We start from the raw sequence: 11,778 nt of genomic DNA on the forward strand, positions 1-11,778 counted from the left end.
GAGCAGGGTACAAACTCATGACCAACACTTTTACGACCAACCGGAAACATAGCAACCAGGCTAGCAACGCACCTCCTTTACGGCAGCTGTCGCAACGTTCTTAAAGCAACCGCAGCACATACATATATATACAACATATCTCCCTTTTTTGCCACATGTGGCTCTAAAGGTCTATACAGTAAAATGTATTTCAATGAGGGTCTTACATGAACTGGACCCAGGCCTTAAAGGCTGGATGGATGCATTCCTGGTCAGGGCTGAAGACTGCGGCGGCCTGGGTTGATGCGGCACAGTCGACCGCGTTGGCTTTACCGTAGCGTATTTCTTCCACCGTGATCACATGACGTTGGGCTGTACAAAGCATGAAGCACGATGGAAGGTCGGTGCAATGCAGGACAACATGGAGCAAACGAGGCTTGTGGGAGTGAAGTTGGAATACTTACGGCATTGCAGTATAACGTTTGTATCCGGACATGCGACACTATAGAGGATATCTGAATAGTCGGAACACACAACACAGTTATCACTCGTTTACTGTATTTTATTAGAGATGTCGATATATGCGTGAAAATATAATATCGGAAATTATCGGTATCGTTTTTTTTTATTATCAGTATCGTTTTTTTATTTTTTTTTTATTTTTAATTAAATCCACATAAAAAACACAAGATACACTTACAATTAGTGCACCAACCCAAAAAAAACCTCCCTCCCCCATTTACACTCATTCACACAAAAGGGTTGTTTCTTTCTGTTATTAATATTCTGGTTCCTACATTATATATCAATATATATCAATACAGTCTGCAAGGGATACAGTCCGTAAGCACACATGATTGTGCGTGCTGCTGCTCCACTAATAGTACTAACCTTTAACAGTTAATTTTACTCATTTTCATTCATTACTAGTTTCTATGTAACTGTTTTTATATTGTTGTACTTTCTTTTTTATTCAAGAAAATGTTTTTAATTTATTTATCTTATTTTACTAATTTTTTTAAAAAGTACCTTATCTTCACCATACCTGGTTGTCCAAATTAGGCATAATAATGTGATAATTCCACGACTGCATATATCGGTTGATATCGGTATCGGTTGATATCGGTATCGGTAATTAAAGAGTTGGACAATATCGGATATCGGCAAAAAGCCATTATCGAACATCCCTATATTTTATTAAAATAGTTCCAAATACTAGAGCTCAGGGGCCGTACTTATCAAGCTTCTTAGAATTACTCCTAAGAAGTCTGCTAAGAGTTGACTTAAGAGTAAATAAATTATTCGCTGAAAGCTGCACTTAAAAGTTAGTTATCAAGCGTCTTACTCACACTTTCAGCGAAGTGTAGGACTGAATCGTAAGTGTCACACTCAGAGCTGAATTACGACATTACTATGTGCCGTAAACGGAATTTTAGGTGACGTCATTTCTGTGTCCATAGAAATGACCAATCACGGAAGGGGATCCGTTGTCTAAGAATAAAGAAATATCTTGGAAATATTTAAGTGGACAATGTGAGTGTATATTTTGACAATAAACTACAAAATAATACAAAACAAACTAGTCCCCGCCGGCACTCACGCTACCGCTCCCTCTCTTCTATCGCCCACACACTCACTGACGTCACTCACCTCACGGCCACACACATACGCTACTGTCATAACATTTTCTTTCCAATTCATTAATTAGGCAACTAATTAGAAACTGGTTTGGGTGGCTCTATATATACTAGCCCACTGCAGACACATGCAGAAATCAACAAGGAATCGAAAAGTATTAAATCTGTGACAAAAATAATATCCGCTCTGTCTAAACGATACCGTTTGATCAGCTGCTCGTCATCAAAAAAACCAAAACATTGTTCCGTTCCCTGAACGTTCGCGCACGTCTCTCTCGCCTCAGTGCCATCCCCTGCTGGCAACTCCTAACCACTTAAGACACCTCTGAAGGTCTCTTAAATATCGTGGAGAGTAGGAGTGATTCTTAGACTTAAGAACGTTGATAAAAAGCTTTTATTCTTAAGTTTGAGAGTAGGACTACATTTCGCAAATTCTCAGGACTTAAGTGTAAAATGGCACTCTAAGAAGCTTGATAAGTACGACCCCAGAGCTTGAAAAATATTTTCATATAAAAACGAAAAAAAGAAGGTTACCTGGTTCTGATGTGCAGCACCAAACCGCCGCCAGTACTATCGAAATAGAACATCAGTTAAAAAACAACTACAACAATTTCAAGTGTAGATTTAATGGAATACTTACAGGCAAGGACTGTCAGCTTTGCAGGCAACATCTCGTCAAAACGAATGTAATAACGCTGGGAATGTACGGCTTTTTATTCAGGCTTGTGCAAACAAACTCGGGACATTGGAACGATCCCAGGGTTGTAAACAAATTACCAACTCAGTATATAAATGATAATAAGCAAATATTGGATGAGGATCAAATTAAAGGCCGACTCTTTGAGTGACAAGCGAGACTGTTGAATAAAGTACCTTAATGCGTACCTGAGCTGTACACCTACAGAGGGGTGAATACTATCCTGTTAATGTACAGACTACTCAGAGAGAGACAACTAAAGAGGGGTTCCCCCTTCAGTGACCACTCGACTGTACCCATGAGTGTGTTGCCCTTGAGCAGAGCACTTCAAAACCCTTGATCATATTTATGCACATGCAAGTGTTATTCACTCATGGCATTAAAATGTTTGTTCATGTAAATATTGAGGGGTGTAACGGTACACAAAAATGTCGGTTCGGTACGCACCTCGGTTTAGAGGTCACGGTTCGGTTCATTTTCGGTGCAGTAAGAAAACAACAAAATATATACTACCGTTCAAAAGTTTGGGGTCACCCAAACAATTTTGTGGAATAGCCTTCATTTCTAAGAACAAGAATAGACTGTCGAGTTTCAGATGAAAGTTCTCTTTTTCTGGCCATTTTGAGCGTTTAATTGACCCCACAAATGTGATGCTCCAGAAACTCAACCTGCTCAAAGGAAGGTCAGTTTTGTAGCTTCTGTGACGAGCTAAACTGTTTTCAGATGTGTGAACATGATCGCACAAGGGTTTTCTAATCATCAATTAGCCTTCTGAGTAGGGATGTCCGATAATGGCTTTTTGCCGATATCCGATATTCCGATATTGTCCAACTCTTTAATTACCGATACCGATATCAACCGATACCGATATCAACCGATGTATGCAGTCGTGGAATTAACACATTATTATGCCTAATTTGGACAACCAGGTATGGTGAAGATAAGGTACTTTAAAAAAAAAAAAAAAAAAAAAAGATAACTAAATTAAAAACATTTTCTTGAATAAAAAAGAAAGTAAAACAACATAAAAACAGTTACATAGAAACTAGTAATGAATGAAAATGAGTAAAATTAACTGTTAAAGGTTAGTACTATTAGTGGAGCAGCAGCACGCACAATCATGTGTGCTTACGGACTGTATCCCTTGCAGACTGTATTGATATATATTGATACAGCCCTTTGAGACACTTGTGATTTAGGACTATATAAATTAACATTGATTGATTGATTGATATATAATGTAGGAACCAGAATATTGATAACAGAAAGAAATGGGGGAGGGAGGTTTTTTGGGTTGGTGCACTAATTGTAAGTGTATCTTGTGTTTTTTATGTTGATTTAATAAAAAAAACAAAACAAAAAAAACAAAACAAAAAAAAACGATACAGATAATAAAAAACCGATACCGATAATTTCCGATATTACATTTTAACGCATTTATCGGCCGACCTGCCGATATTATTGGACATCCCTACTTCTGAGCCAATGAGCAAACACATTGTACCATTAGAACACTGGAGTGATAGTTTCTGGAAATGGGCCTCTATACACCTATGTAGATATTGCACCAAAAACCAGACATTTGCAGCTAGAATAGTCATTTACCACATCAGCAATGTATAGAGCAGGGGTCTCAGACACGCGGCCCGCGGGCCAATTGTGGCCCGCGAGACGTTATTTTGCGGCCCGCACCTTAATATGAAAATTTAATGTTAGTGCGGCCCGCGAGTTTTATATGAATGGCGCTTGACAGCGTCATACTTGCCAACCCTCCCGATTTTTCCAGGAGACTCCCGAATTTCAGGGCAACCATTCTCTTGAATGTCTGCCGATTTTCACCCAAACAACAATATTAAGGGCGTGCCGTGATGGCACTGCCTTTAGCGCCCTCTACAACCTGTACAAACAGCATGCCAGGCCAGTCATATGTTGTATTTGGCTTCTGTACACACACGTAAGTGACTGCAAGACATACTTGATCAACAGCCACACAGGTCACACTGAGGGTGACCGAATAAACAAGTTTAACACTGTTACAAATATGTTCCACACTGTGAACCCACACCAAACAAGAATGACAAACACATTTCGGGAGAATATCCGCACCGTAACACAAAATAAACACAACAGAACAAATACCCAGAATCCCATGCAGCCCTAACTCTTTCGGGCTACACCCCCCTCCGTGCGTCGGTTGAGGTGGGCGGTGTTGAGGGGGGCGGGGTTTGGTGGTAGCGGGGGTGTATATTGTAGCCCGGAAGAGTTAGGGCTGCAAGGTGTTCTGGGTATTTGTTCTGTTGTGTTTATGTTGTCTTACGGTGTGGATGTTCTCCCGAAATGTGTTTGTCATTCTTGTTTGGTGTGGTTTCACAGTGTGGCGCATATTTGTAACAGTGATAAAGTTGTTAATACGGCCACCCTCAGTGTGACCTGTATGGGTGTTGATCAAGTATGTCTTGCAGTCACTTACGTGTGTCTGCAGAAGCCTCATACAACATGTGACTGGGCCGGCACGCTGTTTGTATGGTGAAAAAGCGGACGCGACGACAGGTTGTAGAGGACGTTAAAGGCAGTGCTATCACAGCACGCCCTTAATATTGTTGTCCGAGTGAAAATCGGGACAAATTCGGGAGAATGGTTGCCCCGGGAGATTGTCGGGAGGGGCACTGAAATTCGGGAGTCTCCCGGTAAAATCGGGAGGATTGGCAAGTATGTTGCTAGGGCGGGATAGCCATTCAAAGAAGGTGAATTCATTAAAAAGTGCATGTTAGATTTTTTTAAGAAATATTTTCTTGCGGCCCAGCCTCACCCAGTTTCTGCATCCAGTGGCCCCCAGGTAAATTGAGTTTGAGACCCCTGGTATAGAGTGTATTTCTTTAAAGTTAAGACTAGTTTAAAGTTATCTTCATTGAAAAGTACAGTGCTTTTCCTTCAAAAATAAGGACATTTCAATGTGACCCCAAACTTTTGAACGGTAGTGTACATTTTTGGGTTATTTATAGGGATGTCCGATAATGGCTTTTTGCCGATATCCGATATTCCGATATTGTCCAACTCTTTAATTACCGATACCGATATCAACCGATACCGATATCAACCGATATATGCAGTCGTGGAATTAACACATTATTATGCCTAATTTGGACAATCAGGTATGGTGAAGATAAGGTACTTTTTAAAAAAAATAATAAAATAAGATAACTAAATTAAAAACATTTTCTGGAATAAAAAAGAAAGTAAAACAATATAAAAACAGTTACATAGAAACTAGTAATGAATGAAAATGAGTAAAATTAACTGTTAAAGGTTAGTACTATTAGTGGAGCAGCAGCACGCACAATCATGTGTGCTTACGGACTGTATCCCTTGCAGACTGTATTGATATATATTGATATATAATGTAGGAACCAGAATATTGATAACAGAAAGAAATGGGGGGAGGGAGGTTTTTTGGGTTGGTGCACTAATTGTAAGTGTATCTTGTGTTTTTTATGTTGATTTAATAAAAAAAAATTAAAAAAACGATACAGATAATAAAAAAACCGATACCGACAATTTCCGATATTACATTTTAACGCATTTATCGGCCGATAATATCGGCAGGCCGATATTATTGGACATCCCTACTTCTGAGCCAATGAGCAAACACATTGTACCATTAGAACACTGGAGTGATAGTTGCTGGAAATGGGCCTCTATACACCTATGTAGATATTGCACCAAAAAGCAGACATTTGCAGCTAGAATAGTCATTTAGCACATTAGCAATGTATAGAGTGTATTTCTTTCAAGTTAAGACTAGTTTAAAGTTATCTTCATTGAAAAGTACAGTGCTTTTCCTTCCAAAATAAGGACATTTCAATGTGACCCCAAACTTTTGAACGGTAGTGTACATTTTTGGGTTATTTATTTACCAAAATTTGTAAACAATGGCTTTATCCTTTTAACATTGGGAACACTATAATAATTCTGCCCAAAAATAGAAATAGCTGCGTGTGTGATGGATGTGAGCCACCACTAGGCTGATCAGTGCAACAGCAGGCAGTCATGTATGCTAAGCATAACAATAACATACATATACACACAGGGTCCATTGCCAGGGTTCATGTGGTCAACATGTATCAAATAAAAACTGAATAAGGTAAGGCTCAGAATGGTTTCTTAACAAAACCGGTACATAAAATGTGCTTTTTTTGATTGATTGATTGATTGATTGATTGAGGTTTTTATTAGTAGATTGCACAGTACAGTACATATTCCGTACAATTGACCACTTAATGGTAACACCCGAATAAGTTTTTCGACTTGTTTAAGTCGAGGTCCACGTAAATCAACATTAAACTGCCTCAAGTTGTTGCTCAGATTAAATAAAATGACAAAACTTTTCTTCTGTCATGTCTGTGTTAATCATGTTTTTGTTTGGCTATGTTTTGCTTGGTTTTTGGACTTAGTTCCTGGTTTCACTTCCTTGTTTTGTTTGGTTTCCATGGTCACCCATTAGTTTTCACCTGCCATGTCACGCACCTGTTCCACGTTGAGATTCACACACACCTGTCACCAATCATGTCACTGTTATGTAAGCTCACCTTTGTTCATCACTCGTTCTGCCTGCATTGTCTTTGTGTCACACCGGTTCGTGTCTCTTTCTGACCGAAGTAAGTTTCATAGTCCATGCCATAGCTTCTGCTAACTAGCAGCTTCACTCGTGTTTTAGGCACGCTTGCCTTTTTCTTGTATTTTTGTGTTTATGGTAGTGAGTTATTTATGTTAAATAAATCCAAGCCTACCTTCACGTTGTCGTCCGGAGCCGTTTTTGCGTTGGAAGAACAACCCCGCCCCCACCTGACATCTTCTACATATAAAAAGTGCAAAATTAAACAGTTTCAAGTCAACTCAGCCTCAGATTAACTTTTCTTTCCCCCCAGACTTTAACCCGGGTGACTTTCACTCAATCTTCATTTTTTTTGCCAGAAAAATCAGTTTATCCACATTGTCTGCAGAAAGAAGAAGTGGGTCAACATCTAGTTTTTAATATATATATATGGTCTTAAAGGCCTACTGAAATGAATTGTTTTTATTTAAACGGGGATAGCAGATCTATTCTATGTGTCATACTTGATCATTTCGCGATATTGCCATATTTTTGCTGAAAGGATTTAGTAGAGAACGACGACGATAAAGATCGCAACTTTTGGTATCTGATAAAAAAAAGGCTTGCCCCTACCGGAAGTAGCGTGACGTAGTCAGTTGAACATATACGCAAAGTTCCCTATTGTTTACAATGATGGCCGCATGAAGTGAGAGAGATTCGGACCGAGAAAGTGACGATTTCCCCATTAATTTGAGCGAGGATGAAAGATTTGTGGATGAGTAAAGTGCAAGTGAAGGACTAGTGGGGAGTGGAAGCGATTCAGATAGGGAAGATGCTGTGAGAGCCGGGGGTGACCTGATATTCAGCTGGAAATGACTAAAACAGTAAATAAACACAAGACATATATATACTCTATTAGCCACAACACAACCAGGCTTATATGTAATATGCCACAAATTAATCCCGCATAAAAACACCTAGGTGTTTGTTATGCTAGCTCCTAGCTACTAGCTCGAGCTAGTTATAGCTCGAGCGGGTAATATGGACGGGATCCCGTATATATAACCAGCCAATACAATTCAAACACCTGCACAACACACACACTCACTCAGCCCAAAGAACCGTTCACCTAACCCAAGGTTCATAAAGCTTATATATTTAACCAAAGTTACGTACGTGACACGCACGTACGGGCAAGCGATCAAATGTTTGGAAGCGCGCGGGTGGGACCTGATATTCAGCTGGGAATGACTACAACAGTAAATAAACAAGACATATATATACTCTATTAGCCACAACACAACCAGGCTTGTATTTAATATGCCACAAATTAATCCTGCATAACAAACACCTAGGTGTTTGTTATGCTAGCTCCTAGCTCCTAGCTACTAGCTACTAGCTCGAGCTAGTTATAGCAAGCGATCAAATGTTTGGAAGCGTACTCACTGTATCGCGTCTGCGTCTGTTAACGAAGTCAAAGTCCTCCTGGTAAGAGTCTCTGTTGTCCGAGTTCTTCGATCTTGACTGCATCTTTCGGGAATGTAAACAATGAAACACCGACTGTGTTGTGTTGCTGACTTCCCTCGCAAAATACTCCGCTTCGCGCCGACTTTCTTCTTTGCTTGCTCAGCTTCTTTCTCCATAATGCAATGAACAAATTGCAACAGATTCACCAACACAGATGTCCAGAATACATCCAGAATGAGATGAAAACAGCTATTTTGTATTGGATTCGATGGAGTCCGAATACTTCCGTTTCAACAATTGACGTCACACGCATACGTCATCCTCAAAGGCGTTTTGAACCGGAAGTTCCCCGGGAAATTTAAAATTGCACTTTATAAGTTAACCCGGCCGTATTGGCATGTGTTGCAATGTTAAGATTTCATCATTGATATATAAACTATCAGACTGCGTGGTCGGTAGTAGTGGCTTTCAGTAGGCCTTTAAATCTGCTACAATAAAAACACCATTTGTTATTGCTTTAGCCCTGTCTGACTCGCCGAGGAGAGGCTGCTTGAATGCGGTGTTTGCACGACGCTCGTCTTTTTCTTCGTTGAAGCGATGTTCACTGGGGGGTGGTGCCGCTTCAAATGGGTTAGCATGTTTGACGTGTTGGCAGAAGCTTACCCTATTGCTGCTGAACAATGTCGGCAAACCGCTTTCGCTTTGTTGTCGTAGCCCGGTCGCTGCTAGCATGCCGTGTGTTGCGTCTCGGTGTGCATTGTTTACACAACGTACGCTACCGAAACGGTTTAATACAAATACACGTACCGTTACACCCTTAGTAAATATACAGTTGCACTTTACTTTACAGAGCATGCGTGGCTTCACAAATCCATCGTTGACTTCAGAGTTCAGATGGCTTTAAATCAGTCCTGGAGCGATGTCCTATTCAATATTTTTATCCTTTGATCCCGATTCGAAACGGCCCACACTGCCAGGTATGAACATTGTAGCTGAAATAACTTAATTTAAAGTACTGATCAGCTGTGTTTGTGAGGCCACAGATGGATGCCAGGGAAATCCACACAGACTGCTCAGACACCAGCATAGAGACTGTTACAGTATCATCTACATTCTTGAGGGGTTCAGATTCTCCCCCTCCTGGGTGGTGAGACGGCTGACATCACATGTGTAAGTGGTACGATATTGACAGTCAGATGTGAGAGATGACATCAGATATGGAAGTGGGACAGTCAGAGTTGCTAAAGGTTCATAGAAGATTCCATAGGAACTGCTTGTGGTCATGTTGGACCCCACTTGTGAAATAGTGGGTAGCGATACAAAAACTGCAATTTCTTAATATTAATGAAAAAATGTATAAAAATGCAAATGGACTCATGTCACAAACATATTTTAAGAGGAATACCCGGAATACGAAAATATTACAACTCTTCGTTTTAAAGATATTGAAGACTAACAACTAGAGATGTCCGATAACATCGGCCGATAAATGCTTTAAAATGTAATATCGGAAATTATCGGTATCGTTTTTTTTATTGTCGGTATCGGTTTATATTTTTTATTTTATTTTTTATTTTTTTATTAAATCAACATAAAAAACACAATATACACTTACAATTAGTGCACCAACCCAAAAAACCTCCCTCCCCCATTCACACTCATTCACACTCATTCACACAAAAGGGTTGTTTCTTTCTGTTATTAATATTCTGGTTCCTACATTATATAAATCAATATATATCAATACAGTCTGCAAGGGATACAGTCCGTAAGCACACATGATTGTGCGTGCTGCTGGTCCACTAATAGTACTAACCTTTAACAGTTAATTTTACGCATTTGCATGAAATACTAGTTTCTATGTAATTGTTTTTATATTGTTTTACTTTCTTTTTTATTCAAAAAAATATTTTTAATTTATTTATCTTATTTTATTTTATATTTTTTTTAAAAAAGGACCTTATCTTCACCATACCTGGTTGTCCAAATTAGGCATAATAATATATTAATTCCACGACTGTATATATCGGTATCGGTTGGTATCGGTAATTAAAGAGTTGGACAATATCGGAATATCGGATATCGGCAAAAAGCCATTATCGGACATCCCTACTAACAACCCAGTTTTTGCAAAAACAAATAGATTTTAATTGGGGTCCTTTTTCGACCCCACTGGTGTGGGGTTGTGCATCCAAGGGTTAAATACTTCAACAATGTCAATAAAATGATAATTACGAAATACGTTTAATAATGTTAAACAAAATCTACCATCAATTAATATCGCAAAACACAAATAATGTTCAACAACACCAAATAAGTAAAACACCACAAAACACGGAACAGATTGCAATATTGGACTTACATGGTGCAATAAGTTGAGTTTTTTTTCCACTTTTTTATTACTTGTTGTATCATGCCTATTTAAAGTACGTAATACTGAGCAAATACATCTGTATTAGGGATGTCGCGAAACCGGAATTTCAGTAGCTGGCAGTGATGGTTATTGTTTATATTTCAACTGACATTATTACCAAAGCGATGCTTTAAAAACGGTGCTAGTGCTTAAATGCTCCTTGAACCAGTTCTTAAAAAATGGAAAATATGCAGTTCTTTGTAAAAAAAACCAAAAAACAACAACAATGCCTTGTTATTGCTATGGAATTCAGAGTTCCAGTTCAGAAATCACCACAAAGGAAGTACATTTCTCAAGGGGGGTGTGGCTTCAGGGTAAAGTTGCCGAATGGGAAACATGTTCTGAGTTCTTTGCATGCATGTTATAGAACTTTACAATTCTATTTTCAACGTTAATGACATTAGTGACATTCACTGCAAGGTTGGAACAACACAGGACAAAATGAAGCAAGGAAGGCGGAATTCATGCTACACTCAAGCATGTTGTTGGCATCGGGACATGCAAGACTGCATTGGATGGATGGATGGATGGATGGATGGATGGATGGATGGATGGATGGATGGATGGATGGATATATAGATGCAAGCTATATTTCTGAGGAAGGATGCAACATTGAGACAAATGATCTTGCCAAAGAGTAAATGTGTACCTTTGAAGAGCCCCCTCAGGAGTTGCTGTGCACATAACATCATCATAATGCTGTGTATTTAGGGATTTGTCTAGACTCAATATTGACGTACCCTAAGGCGGGGAAAGAAAGAGTAAAGCATCACTTTAATCGGACAAGATGTTTTAGTTCATGCATATTCAGCTGCATGTATGGGTTTTTTGGAGCAGTATTTAATCATATTGTGGCTTACGGTCATTGAAGTCAGTGGGAACATATAAAAACGTGGAAATAGGGCCACTCGGTAGCCTAGTGATGACACTGACCTCACAGGTACTCCTGCTTTCTCCACGTTTTGTCCTTAAAAACTAACTGTTTTCAAAAAAC

At 39.2% G+C, this 11,778-nt stretch overlaps 1 long non-coding RNA gene across 1 annotated transcript; it reads right to left on the bottom strand.

Annotated features, from left to right (window-relative positions):
• Positions 1-304: 304 nt before the first annotated feature.
• On the bottom strand, positions 305-2,291 carry LOC133645569 (uncharacterized). The gene is made up of 4 exons (XR_009825140.1): positions 2,257-2,291; positions 2,151-2,186; positions 444-494; positions 305-351 (listed from the first exon to the last, which is right to left on the bottom strand). It is a non-coding gene; the product is annotated as an uncharacterized LOC133645569 (long non-coding RNA).
• Positions 2,292-11,778: the final 9,487 nt, after the last annotated feature.

Source organism: Entelurus aequoreus, linkage group LG01 (genome assembly GCF_033978785.1).
Source record: "Entelurus aequoreus isolate RoL-2023_Sb linkage group LG01, RoL_Eaeq_v1.1, whole genome shotgun sequence".
NCBI classification, from domain to species: Eukaryota; Metazoa; Chordata; class Actinopteri; order Syngnathiformes; family Syngnathidae; genus Entelurus; species Entelurus aequoreus.